We start from the raw sequence: 7,195 nt of genomic DNA, 5'->3' as shown, positions 1-7,195 counted from the left end.
CAATTGACTTGGTAATCTACCTTGGTTATACATAGCATCTTTTTTCATGTGAGGAATTTTGTATTTGTTTGATCCTTTGGCCTTCATTATTTCAACCATACAAGATTGAAGAGTCGTGAAAATTTTATCGGATTGTTTTGTAGAAAATTCATCAAATGATTTTTCCGCTGCCTTAATAAGTCATCCACTGTTTTTGTTGATTCCTTATGTTGTAAAGACTGAATGGCATTGAAAAATCCTAAGTCCAAAATATTTAAATCAGGAGAATTTGGTGGTTGACAAGTTAACTGAATATGAAACTCACCTTCATTTGCTGCTCGAAAAAAATCTTCATCATCTTTATCAACATGAGACTTTGCATTATCTTGTTGAATGAGTATTATATTCCCTTCATCTTCCTTTGGCCATACATTCTTGATGGCTGGTAAAACATGATTAATTAGGAACATCTTATTCACTTCTCTTGTCACAGATGTTATGGGTTTCTTTTCTAGTGTCCCTGCAACCCTATTAGCACTAGATCTTTTTGCTGGTTTCCAATCTTTCCTAAGAATGTCTCATTTCCTTCGCTATCAAACCTAGGTCTAGCCACTGCAGCTAAGAACATAACCTTACTTATAAAGTTTTTGCTTTTGCATGTTCTGTGTGGCTCATCCTCGTCCAGAAGCAAGTAATAATTGGTGGATTTTTTCGTCATATAAAACCATTTTTCATCAATGAATATAATATTATGCATAGATTTAAACTTTGGTTCATGTGGTATGCTTCTATCGTCGATCATTGACAAACAATAATTTAGACGAGATATCATGTTGTCATCCTTTAAATACGGCTTGAGTGCATTTGAATGACGACGTATAACTCCGGCCTTTTGCAATCTTATCAATGATGTTTTGCTAATACCCAAAGCACACTCTAGAGACCGAAGTGTTGTTTCTTTGATAATGGAACTTCGCGTAATTTTTTAGGGTCTATTTGAATTCTTTTCCTTCCATAATTAATTGTTTTCTTGTGACAAGCATCACCCATTTCCTTTGCTTTATTCCAAATACGATAAATGACACTCGTGTGTACATTATATAGTGAAGCAACTCGCTTTATCAGTCCCGGATAAATTTTACCTTGATTACTTGACGCATCTAAAATATGACATATAGCCCTCCTTTGTTCATTTGTTAAAAACTTGCGCTTTTTTACTAAGCTACATTCACCTATAAAATGACAAGATAACTTATGCACATAAAGGCAATAAGAAGCTGGAACATAAGTTGTGGTCTTAATGAATTAGGAGGGAGAGAAATGATGAATATCTCATGTTGTGGCTCTTACACTCGACAAGTTAAGTTACCATTCTATTCACAAGGTAAGAAAAATAAACTCATAACATGATAAGAGAACCAAACACATGCAAATATACAAAAATAAATAGAAGTATAAATATGAATAAAAAATCTTATCTAATCTAATCTCTAAAACTAACAAATTTAAAGTAATCCAAAAAACTGAAATGAAAATATTAAATTAAGTGAGACTTTTAGTCTAAGCACTTTGTATACATGAGTAGTTTCTACTAACCTTCATATTCATTCATGAAAGAATCATTTTCATTAGCATCATCTTTAAGAGAGAAGTTTGGTGTTTGGTTTGTCTCACTATTAACTTCATCTTCATTAAAACATGATAAGCTTTGATGAGGGTCTTCAAGACATGGAGGAGGATAATTTAAATCAAATTGAAACGGATCAATACATGGAGGGTTATGTTAAGAAGGCAGCAAGGCCCATTAGAGAGAAGAAGAAATCTGTTTTACTAAAAGATTATTATTGTTAGAGGAGGTGTTTTTTTAGTAATTATTTTAAGAACTTATGTTTACTTTTCTTATGTTTGGCCCATGGCCCATTAGGGTGTTAGTAAACCCTAACTATATATTGTAAGGTTCTTCTCCATTAATGATAAGAAAATTCTGAAGTTGTTTTATTCATTCATCCTTAGAAACTTAGGTCTAGTTTTACTTGAGCAATTATCTATCATCGGTGCTTTCTTTCCTTTTACTCATGGCTCCTTCTAAACCACCCAACCTTCCTTCTAAAGATATTATTGATGAAGATGTCCAAATATCCCAACTCCATCTAGATAATGCTATGCAAGACACACAAATTCAATTAGATGAACGATTTCATGTTGCTGCTGCGGATTTAGCACTCCAACTTGGAGAGATTCACACAAGATTTGACAAAGAAAAACAACTTGTTGATTCTAGACATGAATCACTCATGTCAAACATTCACAAGCTGTTCGCGCAAAAAGAAAGTCAAATCGCTACAGCAGCTCATTCTGCCACTGTTCATCGCTCTGCAGCTCATGGAGGTACTGTTCACGACGTCACTGTTCATCGTAGTACTGTTCATGATGGTACTGTTCACTCTGCCTCCTTCATCCCAGGTATACCCAGTATCCCTTTTTCCATTCCTATGGTTACTACCCCTCTTAGAAATCCAGCTACTTTTTCCAATACCTTACCCCAACCCACAACTACAATTCTGCCACGTACCTCCACCCAACAGCCCCCTTTATTTCCCCATTATTTATCATCTCCTCAAACCTTTATTCCAAACCCCCAATTTAATACCCCTTTTACCCCTCAAATCCCATTTCATGTTAACCACCAAATTCCCCCTTTACCTACTGCCCGTTCTCCTAAACTTGAATTACCTATGTTTGATGGGTCTAATCCCTTGGATTGGTTATTTCAAGCTGACCAATTTTTTAGTTTCTATAATTTACCCCCTGAAAATAGGTTATCATTAATCTCTTTTTATATGAAAGGAGATGCCTTATCTTGGTTTAAGTGGATGCATTTGAATCATTTCTTGACAGATTGGTTTTCTTTTGTAAGAGCCTTAGAATTACGTTTTGGTCCCTCTACTTTTGAGAACCACCAGGCAGAATTATTTAAATTGAAACAAGATGGGTCTGTTACTGAATATCAAACAAAGTTTGAAAAACTTGGTAATCAAGTTGTTGGGCTACCTCAAGAGGCCATCCTAAACTGTTTTATTTATGGCTTAACCATCGAAATTCAGAATGAATTGGCAATTCACAAACCTACATCTATCTCCCAATCTATTGGTCTTGCCAAATTAATTGAATCCAAAATTAAAGAAACCAAACCCAAATATTCTAAACCTTATAACCAATTTTTCACCAAGCCCCTCATCCTTCAATCCAGCAACAAATAAACCCTCCACTTTACTTACCGCACCACAACCAAGCCCAACTACGAAACCTCCAACCACACCACAACCTACCCGCCTCCCTATTAGGAAACTCTCAAACAACCAACTTCAAGAACGTCGCACCCAAGGCTTGTGTTTTAATTGTGATGACAAATTTATTCCGGGACACAAGTGTGCAACAAAATTCTTTTTGCTGCTGGCTGAGGATGATATAACAGAATCTGACCAAGTTATTGAAATCCTCAATGAGGACGAGTCTGCCACATTAGAATCTGCCAACACTTACTTTCAACTATCACCCCAAGCTTTATCAGGCCAGTTTTCTCCCCAAACACTCAAATTCCAAGGAATTATAAATGGGCTACCTGTCATGGTTCTGGTTGACACAGGAAGCACACACAACATTCTACAACCTCGACTAGCGCAACACCTTAATCTCCCAACTTCTGAAATTCCACAATTCTCGGTGATGGTGGGTAATGGCTCTCATTTAAAATGCAAAGGAATTTGCCATGATGTTCCTCTCACACTCCAAAACCAAAAATTTTCCTTACCTTTCTATTTGCTACCAATTGAGGGAGCTGATGTTGTCTTGGGTATGGCTTGGTTGAGAACACTTGGTCCAATCAACGCTGACTTTTCAATACCGTCCATCACTTTTTCACACAACAATACCCAAATCACTCTAAAAGGTGACCCTCAAACCCACCCAGCACTAACCAACTTTAATCAACTTTGCCAACTTGTCCACACCAACTCCATTGCTTCCCTCCATTTAATGACTTTTGAAGATATTCCAAAATCTTCTTCCACACCTTCCAAATCTACCCTTGACAACCTTCCAAAATCCCTTCCCCTTGAAGTCAAATCCCTCATTGAAAATCACCTCGAAATATTCCAAACTCCTCAAGGCCTTCCCCCCTCTAGACCACATGATCACCACATTCCCCTTCTCCCAAATACAAAACCAGTCAACGTTAAACCTTACCGCTACCCCCACTATCAAAAAGAAGCCATGACTGCACTAATCAAAGAAATGCTAAGAGACGGAATCATAATTCCCAGCAACAACCCTTTTTCCTCTCCCGTCCTACTTGTTAAAAAAAAAGATGGAAGTTGGAGGTTCTGCGTTGACTATCGCGCTTTGAATGCAGTAACGGTCTAGGACCGTTTTCTTATACCTACCATAGATGAGCTTTTAGATGAGTTGGGAAATGCCACTATTTTCACTAAGATAGATTTGCGCTCAGGTTATCATCAGATTAGAGTTTCTTTGGAAGATACTTATAAGACAGCTTTCAAAACTTTTGATGGACATTATGAGTTCTCGTAATGCCCTTTGGGCTCACTAATGCCCCCTCTACTTTTCAATCAGCCATGAATGACCTTTTGAGGCCCTACCTACGACGGTTTGTTTTAGTTTTTTTGACGATATTCTCATTTACAGTCCTACCTTTGATGAGCATTTGACTCACTTACAAATCGTTTTTAATCTTTTGAAATCAAATGTTTTTGTTGCAAAACTGTCAAAGTGTGTTTTTGCAGTTGATAAAGTTCAATATTTGGGTCATATTATCTCAGCTGGAAAGGTTGCCCCAGATCCAGAGAAAGTTCAAGCCATGTTGGATTGGCCAGAACCACGTTCACACACGACTCTCCGTGGTTTCTTAGGCCTCACTGGTTCTTACCGTCGCTTTATGCGTAATTACGCCACACTCGCCGCTCCTCTCATCGATTTACTACGTTCCACTAGATTTGTTTGGAATACAGAGGCGGCCGAAGCCTTTACAAAGTTGAAGACCAAGATGACCGACATGCCGGTTCTTGGCTTGCCAGATTTTAAAAAGAAATTTATTGTAGAGACTGATGCTTCCGGAGTTGCCATCGGTGCGGTTTTATCACAAGACGGTCACCCCATCGCTTTCTTTAGTAAGAAGATGTGTCCAAGGCTGCAAGCTTCTTATATTTACGTGCGAGAGATGTATGCTGTAACAGAGGCAGTTAAAAAACGACGTCAGTATCTTGTGGGTCAACAATTTCTTATTCATACAGATCAAAAGAGTTTGCGTAACTTGTTGCTTCAAAAAATTCAAACACCAGTGCAACAGAAATGGGCCGCTAAATTACAAGGTTTTAATTTCGAGATATTATACAAACCTGGGAAATCGAATCTTGTTGCAGATGCTTTGAGCAGAAAATTTCCCAAAGCCTCCTTGCTGTTGGTCGTCTCTTCCCCGATTCCAGACCTCTTAAAGACACTCCGTACATTTTATGCAACAGACACAGCAGGCCAAGCATTAGTAAGACAGATGATAGATGAACAGAATAAACAGCCAGATTTCAAATTATTACAAGGATTAATATATCACAGAGAGCGCATCTTCATACCTGATATTGCAGATCTTCGTAAGCAGCTCCTCGATGAATACCATTCCACACCTACAGCAGGGCACTCGGGGGTCAAGGCCACCTTGGCTAGAGTTTTGGCCTCTTTTTCTTGGCCAGGACTTTACCTCGCAGTCAAACACATGGTGAAACATTGCACAATGTGTCAGCAGAATAAATATGTAACTCAAAAGAAGAAAGGACTTTTGCAACCACTTCCAATACCAACAAAAGCTTGGGATGAACTCACCGTGGATTTCATTACTCATCTCCCTAACTCTTTCGGACACACCGTGATCTGGGTTATATGCGACCGCCTGACTAAATTTGTCCATTTTTTGGCCTTACCAACAAACTTCACTGCTAAAGATTTGGCTTCTCGTTTTTCTGTGGAGATTTATCGCTTGCACGGTAACCCTAAGTCCATTGTCTCCGACAGAGATCTGTTATTTCTGAGCTCATTCTGGAAAGATTTTTTCAAAAAACAAGGCACTACATTAAAATACAATACATCCTACCATCCAGAAACAGATGGACAGGCAGAGGTAGTAAATAGATCTATTGAAACATACCTACGTTGCTTCACGAGTGATTTTCCTAAGCAGTGGTACAAGTTCCTTTATCTCGCCGAATATTGGTTTAACACTTCATTTCACACGGTGATTCAGATGACGCCCTTCAAGGCCCTCTACGGTCGGGATCCACCGAACATCTTGCACTATGTGACTGATGACCTCCATGACGACCCTCTGTCAGTGTCCCTGCAACAACGTGAGCAAATTCTTAATCAGTTAACCGAAAATCTTAAGAAGAGTTGCATACAAATGGAAAAACAAGCGAATAAAAAACGTTTGGATTTTTCATTCAAACAAGGAGATCTAGTTCTATTGAAGTTGCATCCTTACCGGCAGCAAACAGTGAACAAAAGGACTTCACAGAAACTCGCGAAACGTTACTTTGGACCCTTCAAAATCATCAAACGGGTTGGTGAGGTTGCCTACATGTTGGATCTTCCTTCGTTATCACGAGTTCATCCCGTCATCCATGTTTCTCTGCTTAAACCGTACCATAGCTTGCCTCCCTCCGAAGTTTCTCGTTTCTTTCCTCCAGAAATACAACACCGCTTGTATGAGGAGACACCATACATGCAAGAAGGAATTAATATGGGTTCAGATATGGAAGGTAAGGGTGAGGCTATCGGTCAAGATATTGAAGTGCACAGGAGTACAGAAGTGAAAACGGGAACAAGACAGAGAGAAAACAAAAATTTTGGAAGTAGAGAGAAGAGTACAAATGCAAGTGAATCCCTAAGTGCACATAACTTTAGCTCTTGTAACGTTCCACTTACTTCTTCACGTGAGGGACAACTGGATGGGCCCCACTTGCCCCCTTCCCCAAAAGTCACACATGCCCCTTTGTTTGTTCCAAGGCTACCGTTGGAACTCGATGATACAACTGTTTTTCACCCACAGAAATTTCAAACCACACACTATCCTTTCCCTCTTTCCACGTGCCCCTTATCTCATACCAACCAATCCACTTCTTCCTCTCAGATTTCATCCTTATCTCTTCCA

Source organism: Vicia villosa, unplaced genomic scaffold (assembly GCF_029867415.1).
Source record: "Vicia villosa cultivar HV-30 ecotype Madison, WI unplaced genomic scaffold, Vvil1.0 ctg.000605F_1_1, whole genome shotgun sequence".
Taxonomy (NCBI): Eukaryota; Viridiplantae; Streptophyta; class Magnoliopsida; order Fabales; family Fabaceae; genus Vicia; species Vicia villosa.
The sequence above is the reverse complement of the archived record's forward strand: the minus strand, read 5'-3'. Positions refer to the sequence as shown.